Source organism: Protopterus annectens, chromosome 2.part1 (assembly GCF_019279795.1).
Source record: "Protopterus annectens isolate FY-2018-M chromosome 2.part1, PAN1.0, whole genome shotgun sequence".
NCBI lineage: Eukaryota > Metazoa > Chordata > Ceratodontiformes > Protopteridae > Protopterus > Protopterus annectens.
In genome coordinates, this window is record NC_056729.1 from 567092594 (window position 1) to 567107978 (window position 15385).

Sequence of the window (15385 nt, forward strand, 5' to 3'; positions counted from 1 at the left end):
GGACGGACAACACCACAGTTATGTGGTACATCAACAAACAGGGAGGCACACATTCATACCCTCTATGCCGGATGGCAATGGACCTCTGGAATGTGGCACTGAGCTTCAACATTCAGTTACAAGCAATTTTTGTGCTAGGAAAAGAAAATATACTAGCAGACATCCTAAGCAGAACTACCACAGATGCCCACGAATGGATGCTGCATCCGGACATCTTCAAAACTATTACAGGGAAATGGGGACTACCAGAAATAGACTTATTTGCACCCCCACACAATCACCAGCTGAAAAAATTCTGCACAAGGACGTACCACCCACTTGCTTGGAAAGTGGACTCCCTATCTTTCAGTTGGAAAAACCTGACAGCATATGCATTCCCACCTCTTCCTTTGATGCACAAGGTGCTGTTGAAGATCAAAGAAGACCGTCCAAGGATCATCCTGATAGCTCCGGACTGGCCAAGGCAACATTGGTACCCATTACTGAGGAGTATGTCTCGGGAACAAATATGGCCTCTGCCCCTAGTTCCCTTGCTGTTAACACAGAACAACTTCAAAACCCTGCATCCAAGCCTGAAAACACTGCAGCTGGCTGCCTGGAACATTGCATAAGACCAAATAACCCAGATTTATCTCAAAGGGTGAAAGACATTATCTTGGAGGCTCGCAGACCCTCAAGAAAAAATTATTCAGCAAAATGGAAAAGATATCTCATTTGGAGTACTGCAAAAGGAGAGAATGTGTCACTGGTAAACATAGCTAACATCCTGGAATACTTGGCAGAGCTCTTCCACAACGGCCTGTCCTATTCTTCCATTAAGATTCATGCATCAGCTATTTCAGCAGAATACAACTTGGATCCTCCACTCTTCTCACATCCTCTGCTCAGGCAGTTTCTGAGAGGAATTAAAAATGTAAAACCACCTAGGAAGCCACCATTGCCAGCATGGGACTTGAACTTTGTGCTAGAAAAGTTGACACTCCCTCCTTTCGAGCCAGCAGCAACAGCAGAATTACAGTACTTATCATGGAAAACTGCTTTCCTGCTTGCAATCACTTCAGCAAGAAGGGTATCTGAGCTACAGGCATTAATGGCAGTGCAGCCCTTCCTGATCTTCCATCAAGATAGTGTCCATGAGAACTAATCCTACTTTTATGCCAAAGGTGGTCTCCAGGGTATCTTTAAATCAAGCTATCCACCTACCTACATTCTTCCCCAACCCACAGAACAGGGAGAAAGACTGTTGCATACCTTGGATGTACATAGACAATTACGCTACTACCTGGACAGGACCAAGAGCAATAGAAAAACTGACCAGCTACTGGTAGCATATGCAACAGGAATGGAAGGAAAAGCAATTTCAAAACAGACAATCTCTAAGTGGATAGGAAATTGCATTAGATTTTGTTACTCCTACCATGGGAAGAAAACTCCAGAAAACATCAGGTCTCACTCTACAAGGGCTACAGCCACTACCACAGCTTTTTTACGAGGAGTGGCTACCAAAGACATTTTAGAGGCTGCTACTTGGAGCTCCGTGCATACATTTGCCAAGCATTATAATTTACCTTTATACTCCAGATCCCGAGCAGGTTTTGCCACTGCTGTTTTGCAAGGGATCTTAACTACACCATAATCTTATTTCTCCTCCTCGCCCAGTTTGGCTATGGTATTCTACCCATTTGTAAGGACTGCAGATGCATCCTTGAAGGACATAGTACAGTTTTGTACCTACCATAAATGTAGATGTCCGATAGGCATGCATCTGCAGTCAGGATTACCCACCCTCCTTCCCCTCTGTGGTACTCCTAGGGTATTTGCCCGTCTTGTAGCTAGCTGGGGGAATCTATTATGGTGTATTTGTTTGTATATATGTACATACATGCTTATTTTTTGTTTGCTCTCTACTGTTAGGAACCATTTGCATTTATCCAAATTTAGCCTTCCTAGAGGGCACCTGGCATCTGGGGCAAGAAACACTGAGGAAAATGGCGTCGGCTGATGCCTTTATACCCGAAGAACTGCAGCTATGACGTCGGGTGAAGTGCGACACCAGCCGAGGCCATACCCAGACTTTGGAATCCGGTCGACCGAAGGGCTGCCTGACGACAGGACAACCCATTTGTAAGGACTGCAGATGCATGCCTATCGGACATCTACATTTATGGTAGGTACAAAACTGTACTTTCTGCCTGCTTACTTGGATGCCTTCATCTCAGCTTCTAAGGCCTCTGGCCAGGATAGCATCGTCCTAGGCTACAGAATTAGAACAGACAAGATGAAGGCCTTTCTCCTACAGGGCAAAGATGTCCTTCAAGAATGCAACTGCAGTCATAACATATGGGTTGTCCTGCCTCAGGCAGCCCTCGGTCGGCCGGATTCCAATGTCTGGGTCAGACGTCGGCTGATGTCTCATTTCTCTCCGTCAGAACGGCTGGAGTATATAAGCATCAGCCGACGCCATCTTCTTCAGTCTTTCTTGCCGCGCGGTGCCCGAAGCAGAAGCAGTTCGCAAGTGCCGGTCGGTCAGCTCCTGTATTCTTCGAAACCGAAGTCATCAAAAAAGCTAAGTACCCCGTTGGGGACCTTTTCTTGCCTCAGCCGATGTCAGAAATTACTGAAAAAGTAAATAATTGTTTGTCTTGTGGTAAACAAATACCTCGTAAGGATTTCCATTCTTACTGCCTCCCTTGCCTTGGCCCAGACCACGACGTCTCGGCCTGTGCCGCCTGTGCTCGCTTCAACAAGCGCACTCAGGCGCCGGGCGGAGTTTGCTGAAGACTTTTTCGGCGAAAAATTTGATAATATAATGCTGTCGGAACAACCGACAACGCATACTCCTAAGAAACGAAAAGACCGGGACCGACATCCTCGGCCCGTGTCTTCCACCGACACCACGTCAAAACTTACCGCGAGTGCCCCGGTTCCCTCTGAAGCGGCTATTCCACCGCTTCGAACCGACACCGCATTACCGATACCTCCGATACCGGAGGCCACTCCGCCAGTTATTCATTTTCCTCCGGATACTGAAACCGAGGAAATGCCCGAGACCATTGCTGTAGATAAGGTCACTCCTGCACGTGGAGCGGCTAGGCCTCCCATGTCTATCAAGGCCTACACACGTGCTAAGGCAGCCAGCAAGACCAAGCATCTTACTGCTAAAACCTTACCTCAGCCCACTCCTGACACTCAAATCATGTCTTTGGCCGCAGATTTTATTTCCCTGATCAGAGGTTCCCAGCCCCATCCTGAGAGAGGATCCCAGCCTCCTCCTGATAAGAGGCCCAGGGTTGAACCCACTGACCCTCTTTCTGAAGATTCAGAGGACTCTGTTCTATCCGAAAGCCAGGAAGAGCCCTTCCAGACCTATGAGGATTCAGATGCAGAGGATTCAATTCCCTCGGCCTCTCCTCCTGAGGATATCTCTTTTGGGGAAGTTCTGCATTCCATGAGGGAGCATTTTCAGTGGCAAGGCCAGGAATATTCAGATTCCAGAAAGCGCCTTCGAACTTTCCTTAAAAAACCACAGCACAGGCCCTTAGCTATACCTCCTGTGCTTGATGTTTTGGATGATCTATACTCTGACTCCAGTGTTACCCCTGATACTCTTCCTCCTGCTCCTGTCAAGCCGGACAGATACTATAGGGTCCCAGAGACCCATTCTCATTTCTTTAGGGCCCATGCTGTTGATTTAGAAACTATCTCCCAGGGGCCTAAAGGGGTTTCAGCTACCACCTACAAAAATCCTTTGCCTTCCGACAGGGAAGCAAGGTCCTTAGAGAGATGGGGGAAAAAGGTTTACACCTCCACAACTTTATCTATGAGAGCTCTCAATTGTCTCTTTCACATGTTTCAATATCAGGATTTCCTGTTAGATGATTTACATAAAAAATTGGCCTCTCCTGAACCCTTAGATAGGAAGTCTTTGCAAGAGGCTGTTAACAATTCTCAGCAGGTTAGCAATCATTTTCTACAGTGTGGATATGATGCATTGGAAGCTTCATGTAGGGCAGCTATGACAGGGGCGGTCATTCGTAGATATGCATGGCTAAAAGAACAACCTTTACCAGATCATGTTAAGGCAAAACTTCTTGATGCACCCTTGGAAAACAACAAGCTCTTTGGTGCTACTGCTAAGGATGTGTTAAAGTCCATCGAGGAAAAAGCCAAGTCAGTTCAGGCAGTCAAAGATTTCCTCCAGGTTCAGCTGCCCAGATTCAGCAGGAACTGGCCTTCTAAAAACTGGTTCTTTCCTAATCCTGAAAGATTTCAAAGGGGGCAAAAACAGGCGTGCCCGAGGAAGAGGGCAATACAGAGGATCCTACAGGGGACGACAATGGCAACCAACAAACCAAAGAGGTGACTCAGGGGTTTCTCCTGCCCCACAGGGGCAATCTCAGTGACTTTCCTCTAGTTCCGCTGACCAAGGAGCAAACAGAAGCTCCCTTGGGTGGAAAATTATCTTTGTTTTCAAGCAATTGGCACATACTGACAATACAAGTGGATTTTGGACATTATAGACCATGGTTACAGGTTCCATTTTCATACCTTGCCAAGAAAACAGGGCATGCCAAATCTTCCACAAAATCAGAGGACAGAGGCTATCAAGCAAATTTCTCTGCTTGCTCAGATCAAAGCAATAGAAAAAGTTCCACTACAAGAACAAGGTCAGGGGTTTTATTCAAGACTGTTCCTTGTTCCAAGAAAAGAAACTCATTGGAGACCAATACTGGATTTGTCAGCTTTAAACACTTTTCTCATAGTACCAAAGTTCAAAATGCTGACTCTACAGCAACTCCTTCCCATGCTGGGCAAGGGGTCTTGGCTGATTACTCTGGACCTCAAGGAGGCATACCTGCATGTCCCTATCAGACACAGTTGCAGAAGATACCTCAGATTTCTTGCAGGGCCAGAGCATTATCAATTCTCAGGATTGCCATTTGGCTTATCTACTGTGCCCAGAGTATTCACGAAATGCCTGACATTAGTAGTTGCTCATTGCAGGCTCCAGGGGATCCAAATCTACCCGTACCTGGACGATTGCCTCGTACAAGCGGACAACAAACTGACCTTGACAAAAAACTTGAATTATGTCATACACTTGCTACAGGCTCTGGGATACACAGTCAACTTTCAAAAGTCAAGACTTCAGCCATCCCAGCAAATAACATTCTTAGGAGCCAAACTAGACACAGCCTCTCAAATGGCTTACCTGACGGAAGACAAGCAAAAGAAGTTAACTCATTACTTCAAAAGTTTAGCAAAACTCACCCAGATGACTGCAAGAGATTCCTACAGGCCCTGGGTTACATGGCATCCTGCATTCTCCTGGTTCCACTGGCAAGACTACACATGAGAAAGCTTCAATGGTATCTAAAAAGCTTATGGTCTCAACACAGCAACAATCTAGAAGCAATCTTACCACTCATTCCATGTCTTCAAAAGGAATTCCTATGGTGGGCCACAGTAAGCCAGTCAAGCACAGGTATGTCATTCAAAAAACCTCAGATAACACAGACCATGACCACAGACGCCTCAGACCTGGATGGGGCGGCGCACATGGAGGGCAGATGTATTCAAGGACAGTGGTCTCCAAAGGAAACACATCTGCATATCAACCAAAAAGAAATGCTGGCAGTAATGCATGCCATCGAGACCTTCTGACAACTTCATCAAGGTCAGTTACTAATACGGACAGACAACACCACTGTGATGTGGTACATAAACAAGCAGGGGGGCACTCATTCTTACCCCCTTTGCAGACTGACAATGAATCTTTGGGAAAAATCACTGAGTTTAAACATACAGTTACAATCCCAGTTTGTTCCAGGCAAAGACAATGTTCTGGCGGACAGTCTAAGCAGGAATTTCCTAGACCCCCACGAATGGAGGTTACATCTGGACATCATACAACTCACCTCGACATGGGGCAGGCCGGACGTAGACCTATTTGCCTCCCACCTCAATCACCTACCAAAGTTCTGCTCAAGGACATTTCATCCACAAGCATGGAAAATAGATGCTCTCTCTTTCAACTGGAGCTCCCTAATAATCTATGCATTTCCACCTCTGCCACTGATGACCACAGTGTTACTAAAGATCAAAGCAGAGCAGCCGAAGGGGATCCTAATAGCTCCAGACTGGCCAAGACAACACTGGTACCCACTACTACGTAGCATATGTCACAACAAAACGTGGGCCCTTCCCCAATGGCCCCAACTTTTGACTCAACACAACTTCAGGACAGTTCATCCCAGCATCCAGACGCTACAGCCAACAGCTTGGGAGATACCATGAATAACCTCAACTTACCTCTCCAAGGAAGTCCAGCGGATACTAACAGAAGCCCGCAGACCATCCACCACAAAGGCTTACTCAGCCAAATGGAAGAGATTCAGCATTTGTAATATCAACAAGGGTCATGATGCATCACTTTTGAGCATCCCACTCATTCTGGAATACTTGGCAGATATGCTACATAACGGACACTCATACTCTTCCATAAAAATACATGCTTCAGCTATCTCAGCTAGGTACAACACTGATCCACCTGTATTTTCATATCCTTTAAGGCAATTTCTGAGAGGGGTCAAGAATATAAAGCCCCCAAGAAAGGCACCAGTACCAGCTTGGGATCTCAATTTTGTCCTAGAAAAATTGACTCTACCTCTATTCGAGCCAGCAGCTTCTGTGGATTTACAATTTCTTTCCTGGAAGACAGCTTTCCTGCTGGCCATTACCTCAGCAAGAAGGGTTTCGGAATTACAGGCCTCAATGGCAATACCACCGTTTTTAACCTTTCACAGAGACAGGGTCTCCTTACGAACCAACCCTACCTTTCTGCCAAAAGTGGTATCTAGAGTTTCTTTAAATCAGGCAATTCACCTGCCTACTTTCTTTCCCAATCCTGAGAACAAAGGGGAAAGACTGTTACATGCCTTGGACATACACAGGCAACTTCGCTACTACCTAGACAGAACCAAGACCAGTAGGAAGTCTGATCAGCTTTTTGTAGCTTACGCCCCTGGAGTACAAGGAAAAGCAATTTCCAAACAGACAATTTCAAAATGGATTGGACATTGCATCAGATTCTGCTATTCCTTTCATGGAAAGAGTGTGCCAGCCAATGTCAGACCACACTCCACCAGAGCTACAGCCACCTCTACAGCATTCTTAAGAGGGGTGCCTACAAAAGACATTCTAGAAGCTGCTACATGGAGCTCCGTGCATACATTTTCCAAACACTACAATCTCCCTTTATACTCCAGATCCAGAGCAGGCTTTGCTTCGGCAGTCCTGCAGGGATTGATAGCTACACCATCCCTTTCTTAGAGCATACCACCTCCCCCAGCTATAAGCTATGGTATTCATCCCATATATTATGACTGCAGTTGCATTCTTTAAGGACATAGTACAGTTTTGTACCTACCATAAATGTAGATGTCCGATAGATGTGCAACTGCAGTCGGGTTTTCCCTCCCTCCTTCCCCTCTATGCCTTGGGTCCACTCTTCTCCCTGTTATCCTTAGCTGGGGATATCTGTTATGGTGTATCTGTTTATTGCCTATTTTGCATGGAAACCTGTTATTGTCTTCCAATTTGATTTCAGCCTTCCTTGGAGGGCACCTGGCATCTGGGGCAAGAAACACTGAAGAAGATGGCATTGGCTGATGCTTGTATACTCCAGCCGCTCTGACGTCGGAGAGAAATGCGACATCAGCCGACGTCGGACCCAGACTTTGGAATCCGGCCGACCGAGGGCTGCCTGAGGCAGGACAACCCATATGTTATGACTGCAGTTGCATATCTATTGGACATCTACATTTATGGTAGGTACAAAACTGTACTTTCTTTCCCTGACTTCCCACTTCCAAGAAACCCTAGCATCTGAGAAGGTGACAGCAAGGCAATTTCTCAGTCTCCTGAGTTTATTGGCAGCCACCATTCCCATGCTACCACTGGCAGGAATGCACGTGCGCAAGCTACAGTGGTACCTCAAAAGCATCTGGTCCCAACACCTACATCACTTAAAGCAAGTCATTACCCTCCTTCCCTGTCTAAAGAAAGAAATCAACTGGTGGATCCAGCAAGTCCGACTAAACCCGGGACTCCATCTACAACCCCCCACCCCATCCCAAACAGTGCATACAGATTCCTCAGATTCAGGTTGAGGAGCAACTCTGGCTTCCTACAGGATTCAAGAAAAGTAGCATCCCTCTGTACAAGCCAAGCACATCAATATCTGGGAAATGACAGCTGTCTTCTCAGCTCTCAAAACCTTTCTTCCCCTTCTAGTTCCAGGTGTACTACTGATAGTGACCAACACCACCACAGTCATGTGGTACCTCAGCAAACAGGGAGGTGCAAAGGCCCATCAGCTATGCAGACTAACGCTGCTATGGGACCTAGCCTCCCGCCACAACCTAGTCTTGGCAGGCGGCCTACATCCCCTCATAGGACAACCACCAAGCAGATCTCTTAAGCAAGACTTCCTCAGTGCAGCACGATTGGATGCTAAACAGCGAGGTCTTCCTAGACATAGTCTACTGGTGGTGTACTCCACAAATAGACCTGTTTGCCTCCTCCCAGAACAGGCAACTGCAGACCTGCTCAAAAACCCACCCCCCTCTACCTTGGAGAGTGGATGCATTCAGCATCAATTGGAAGGGGAAGTTCCTTTATACCTTCCCCCCCATTCCCACTAATTCAGAAAGTCCTTCTGAAAATACAGAAGGACAAACCAAAAATCTGGTTAGTGTCTCCCTACCGCGAGATGCTTCCTCGACTGTGGAACCTGCGGATGTCTCTACCTTTTGGGTCTGCAGCCGCTGTGCAGGCACTGGCTTCTGAGGGTGTATTCAGGCTTACTGACTTGCATATTAAACCGCCATCTTTTTCTTCAAGGCCTAAAACTCTATCCATGCCTAGAAAACAATCGCCCAAACCACATGGTCAGGCCCCTATACCTAAAAAACAAAAGAATGGCTGAAGACCTTATTACTCTGAGGGGAAGCCACTCTTCCCCCTCTGAGACCTAGGACTGATTTTCCTTCTGATTCTTCTGATCAGGACTCTGAAATTTCTGTTTCCACTGATGACCAGGATTTACCCTTATCTGCCTATGAGGATTCTGATGCAGAGGACTCCATTCCCTCTACTTCCTTTCCAGAGGATTTCTCTTTTGGTGAAACCTTGGATACTCTTGGGGAGCATTTTTGCTGGGAATGCCAAGATTACTCTGACTCCAAAAAGAGGCTTAGGGATTTCTTACTCCTGCCGCAACACAGGCCTTTAGCTATACCTCCTGTACTGTTCATTGTGGATGATGCCTTCTCGGAATATTGCCTGGCCACTGACTCTTTACCTTTTGCTCCCAAAAAAACTGATAGGTATTAGAGTTCCTGACTCTCACAAGTTAATTTTTAAAAATCCTACTAGGGATCCTGAAACCATTTCTCAGGGTCCCAAGGGCATTTAAGGCTACTACTACCAAAAATCCTACCCCCTCTGATAGAGATTCCAGGGTGCTGAATAGATTGGGTAAGAAGGTATACACTTCTGCAACCTTGCCCATTAGGCCTTAAACTGCCAGTTTCATATGTTAAAGTATCAGCAGCATTTTATTGGATTTCATAAACAGAAATTGATGTTGATTCCTGACTGTGCTGAAAATAGTTTTTTCAGTATTTAATGCATCCTGCTGAACAAGTTGCAACTTTGCAATGTGGTTTTGATTCATTAGAGGCATCTTGCAGGGCTGCTGTCACTGGGTCTGTACTTAGAAGGCATGCTTGGCTTAAGGAGTATTCTTTGCCAGGTCATGTTAAGGCTAATTTGCTGGATGCTCACTTAAACCAAGACAGCATGTTCGGCAACAAAGCAGTAGTAGTACTTAAAAAAATGGAGGAAAAAACTAAATTTATGCAAACTGTTAAAGATTTCCTGCAAGTACAGACTCCCAGTTAGAGCATCTTCTGTGTAGCGACATGCGTGAATGGGCGTTCCTTCATTGAAGGTTGTGCGTTAGGCCCGGCAAGCCAGTCCGTAAAAATCTACTGCCAATCATTAGCGGACCGGAGTTCTGCTGTGGCGACCCCTAACCGGGAAAAGCCGAAAGACAAGCAAAACAGACTCCCAGATATAGTAGGCATTGGCCCTCTAAGAATTGCTTCTTCCAGACCTTCTTAGTCCAAACCGAGAACCAGTAGAACACCCAGGTTGCAGTCCCAAGGGACTCATAGGACTAAGCAGTGGTGGGCTTCCACTTCCAAAACCGGTAGTAGTAACACTCCCTCCTATGCTAAACTGTCTCAGTGACTTAACTTTGCGCCTTCCAAGCCCTGCTCAACTGACTGTTCCTTTAGAGGGCAATATTGCCCTTCAGGCAAAAAATTGGGAACTCATTACCCAGGACAAATGGGTTTTAAATTCTGTTTCCAAAGGATACAGATTCCACTTCCACTCCTTACCAACCCCAAACGGTTGGCCAAATCTACCCTCAAATCAGTGGGCAGAGGCTCAAAAACAAGTTCTTTCTTTTAAGCATCAGGGCTATTCAGCCTGCCCAGAAGAATAATGGGGACAAGGTTTCTACTCAAGACGTTTTTCTGGTACCCAGAAAAGAATTCCTGGCGTCCTATCCCTGAATCTGTCTATCCTAAATGCATTTTTGATGATCCCAAAATTCAAGATGCTAACTCTTCATCAGCTGCTTCCTATGCTAGGCAGAGATGCCTGGTTGGCAACACGGGATTTAAAGGAAGCCTACCTGCACATCCCAATAAGGGAATCTTGCAGAAGATACCTACGCTTCAAAGCAGACTGCATGCACTCTCAGGAGGTGTTTGTGTTTCACTGTTGCAGTCATCACATTTGGATTATCTGCTTGCTGTAGCCCTCAGTCGGCATGATTATCAAAGTCTTGGGTCCTGCATCTGTTGCGGTCTCATCTTCCATGACATCCGGTAGTCAGAGGTACAAATCATGCAGCCGACACCATTACATCAGTATTACTTGCCGTGCAGTGCCCGAAGCAGAAACAGTTCGCAAGTGCCGGTCAGCCGACTCCTGAAATTTTCATTTTCGAATTTCAAAACCAAAGTCTTCAACTAAAGCCAAGTACCCTGTTGGGGAAACCTTTTCTTGCTTTAAACTGATGTCAGTAAAAGACAATAATTGTATTTCTTGTGGAAAGCAAATACCTCATAAAGATATTCATTTGTACTGTATTCCTTGTCTAGACCCTGACCACGGTGTATCTCGCTGTCGGTTTTGTGCCTTATTTAAACAGCAAACTATTCGTCGTCCGTATATTTACGCTTCTAAATATTTTGGTACTCTGTTCAATTACCCAGATATGGCTTTGGTAAGCCACCCAACTACTGACATTCTGAAAAATGCAAAGATAAAGACAGCGACAGACCGCATAGGTCCAAAGCTGCCGACGACGCTTCTCTTAAGCTAGTCACCAGTTCACTGGTATTCAGTGAGGTGCTTTTGCAGCCCCTGATACCTGCTACTTCAGTTTTGCAGGCCTCTACTGAGACCCATTCGGAGTCCGGTATGCCACGAGATGCTTCAACTGTGGAACCTGCGGATGTGTCTACTTTGGATGGCTCCGGAGCCGCTGTGCAAGCACTGGCTTCTGAGGGTGTATTCAGGCCTACTGGCTTGCATATTAAACTGACGCCATCTTCTTCAAGGCATAAAACTCGAACCATGCCTAGAAAATGGACGTCCAGACTGCATGGTCAGGCCTCTATGCCTAAATAAAAAAAATAAGAATGACTGTAGATCTTATTACTTTAATCCGGGGAAAGCCAACCTTCCCCCTCTAAGAGACCTAGGACTTAGTTTGCTTATGATACTTCTGACCAGGATTCTGAAATTTCTGTTTCCTTTGACCAGGATTTACCCTTGTCTACCTATGAGGATTTTGATGCTGAGGACTCTATTCCATCTGCACCCCCCCATCCCCCCCACACACACACACACACACACACACCAGAGGATATCTCTCTTGTTCAAACCTTGCATACTCTCAGGGAGCATTTTCTTTGGGAAAGTCAGGATTTCTCTGATTCTAAAAAGAGGCTTAGGGATTTCTTGCTCGTGCCCCAGCACAGGCATTTAGCTATACCTCCTGTACTGGACATTGTTGAATCCTTTTCGGAGTCTAGCATGGCCCCTGAGTCTTTACCCCCTGCTTCCAGAAAACCTGATAGATATTACAGGGTTCCTGACTCTCAAGTTCCTTTTCAAAAATCCTGCTGCAGATCCTGAAACAGTTTCACCAGGACCCAAGGACATTAAAGCTACTACTGCCAAAAATCCTACCCCCTCTGATAGGGACTCCAGAGGGCTGGATATATGGGGTAAGAAGGTATACACTTCTGCAACTTTGGCCATTACGGCCATGAATTGCCAGTTTCATATGTTAAAGTATTAGCTGCATATTATTGGATTGCTTAAACAGAAAATTATGTTGATTCCTGATTGTGCTGAAAATAAAGATTTACAGGATTTAATGCATTCTGCTGAACAAGTTGGTAAACATACATTGCACTGTGGTTTTGATTCAGTAGAGGCATCTTGCAGGGCTACAGTAACTGGGTCTATACTTAGAAGGCTTGCTTGGGTTAAGGAGCAGTCCTTGCCAGCAGGATTACTGGATGCTCCCTTGAATCAGGACCACCTGTTTGGCAACAAGGCAGAAGAAGTTCTTAAAAAGATGGAGGAAAAAGCTAAATCTATGCAAACTGTTAAAGATTTATTTACAAGTACAACCTCCAAGATTTAGTAGGCATTGGCCTTCTAAGAATTGATCTTTCCTACCCTCTTCCAGACCTTCTCAGTCCAAACCCAGATCCAGCAGAGCACCCAGGCTTCAGTCTCAGGGGACGCATAGGACTAAGCAGTGGGGGGGGGGGGGGGAGCTCCACTTCCAAATCTGGGAGTAATAAAACTCTCCCCTATGGTAAACTGTCTCAATGCCTTCTTTTTAAAACTTCCAAGCACTTCTCAACTGACTGCCCCTTTTGGGGGGAAAGATTGGTCTTCATGCAAAGAACTGGGGACTCGTTACCCAGGACAGATGGGTTTTAAATATTGTCCCAAGAATACAGATTGCACTTCCGCACTTTAGCAACACCAAGCGGTTGGCCGGATCTACCTCCAAATCAGTGGGCAGAGCCCCAAAAGCAAGCACACACTCTCTTAAGCATAGGGGCTATTCAGTTGATACCAGAAGAAGAAAAGGGACAAGGTTTCTACTAGAGATTTTTCCCGGTACCCAGAAAAGACAATTCATGACGTCCTATTCTGGACCTGCGTACTGTAAACACCTTTTTTGTTAATTCCAAAATTCAAGATGCTGATTCTTCACCAGTTGCTTCCAATGCTAAGCAAAGATGCCTGGTTGGCAACACTAAATTTAAAGGAAGCATACCTGCACATCCCAATCAGGGAATCTTGCAGAAGATACCCACGTTTCAAAGCAGGATACATGCACTATCAGTTCTCTGTACTGCCCTTTGGTTTATCAACTGCGCCCACGGTATTCACAAAGTGCCTAGCTCCAGTCACTGCATTTTGCAGGCAAAGAAATTTTCAAATATACCAATACCTGGACGATTGTCTAATTCAGGCAGAAAACCAGGACTTACTTTTGAATCATCTGGCTTTTGTACAAAGGGTGCAAACTTATCTGAGGTACGCAATAAACTAAAAGAAATCACACCTGGTAACCCTGTCAACAAATTGTATTCCTGAGAGCAAGCTTGAATACAACTTCCCATATGGCTTTCCTCACGCCAGAGAAACACATTCACTTGACAACCTACTTCAAACAAGTGGCCACAAAAACCCTGCTATCTGCAAGGCAAATACTACAAGCCTTTAGTTTCTTGGCCTCCTGCATTCTTCTAATTCCATATGCAAGACTGCATATGAGGAAACTGCAATGGTATCTAAAAATCCTATGGTGTCAACATTCTCAGGATCTAGAAGCAATGATTCCAATCATTCTTTGTCTTTGCCTAGAGTTCCTTTGGTGGCAGAGGCCTGCCATCAAAACAAGGGACTACCATTCACACTAACCCCTGCCACCCAAACCCTAACAGACGCATCAGACTATGCATGGGGGGGGGGGCACCTGGCAGGGATCTGCATTCAGGGTAAATGAAACCCAATTCAAATGCACATTCACATCAGTCATACAGAAATGTTAGCTGTACAGCATGCTTTGACAGCCTTCAAGAGCCACATTCTTCCAGGACAATTAATGGTAAAGAAAGACAACACCACTGTTATGTGGTACATAAATAAGCAGGGGGGTACACATTCTTACCCCCTCTGCAGACTAGACATGGCATTGTGGAACACAGCCTTGAGCTACCAAGTGCATCTACAAGCTCAGTTCCTACCAGGAAAACTAAATACACTGGCAGATGGACTAAGCAGAAACCTCATGGACCCACGTGAGTGGAAACTGGAACAAAGGATTTTCAACATTTTGACAAGCAAATGAGGGAGCCCAGATATAGACCCGTTTGCCTCCCCCTCAGAACTGTCAATTGGAAAAATTTTGCGCAAGGGACTCCCCACAAACGAGCTTGGAAAGTGGATGTTCTGTCCTTCAGCTGGAAAAAAATATCAGTTTATGCCTTTCCTCCTCTGCCTCTGCTCTCCAAAGTACTACTAAAGATCAAACGAGACAAACCAAAGATGATTTTGATTGCACCAGCCTGGCCATGCCAACACTGGTACCCCCTCCTGTGCAGTGTCTCACTGTTGGCCCCATGGCACCTGCCTCAGACTCCTACAGTGCTGTCTCAGCAGGAGAAACCGATTCCGCACCCTCAGCTTCAACCACTGAACCTAGTAGCCTGCCTAATTACCTAAGCTCTCCTTTACCATCCCTCAGTAAACCAGTGATGGATGTCATTTTAGAGTCAAGGGGTTCTAGTTCTAGAAATTCTTGTGTTGAAAAATAGAAAAGATACTGTGCCTGCAACCAGTCTCAAGGGATGAGCACAGCAGTGCCCAATTTACTTCAGATTTTACAATACTTAATGAGATACTTCACAAGGGCCTGTCTTTTTCCTCAGTAAAAATTCACACCTCAGCCATTTCAGCTCATTATAACCCAGAACTTCCCCTCTTGTCATCCATTGCTCAAGCAGATGTTCTTCGTGTTTCACTGTTGCAGTCATTACATTTGGGTTATCTGCTTGCAGATAGCCCTCAGTCGGCCTGATTAAAGTCTTGGGTCCTGCGTCGATTGCTGTCCCTTCTTCCATGATGTCAGGGGTATAAAACATGCAGCCGACGCCATTACATCAGTCTTTCTTGCTGTTCGGTGCCCGAAGCAGAAGCAGTTAGCAAG

The 15385-nt window shown here is 45.8% G+C and overlaps 1 protein-coding gene across 1 annotated transcript in view; it reads left to right on the forward strand.

Moving 5' to 3' along the window:
- Positions 1–15385, forward strand: part of KDM3A (lysine demethylase 3A) — a 2231127-nt gene that overhangs the window by 1119711 nt on the left and 1096031 nt on the right. The gene's annotated exons all lie outside the window — the stretch shown is intronic.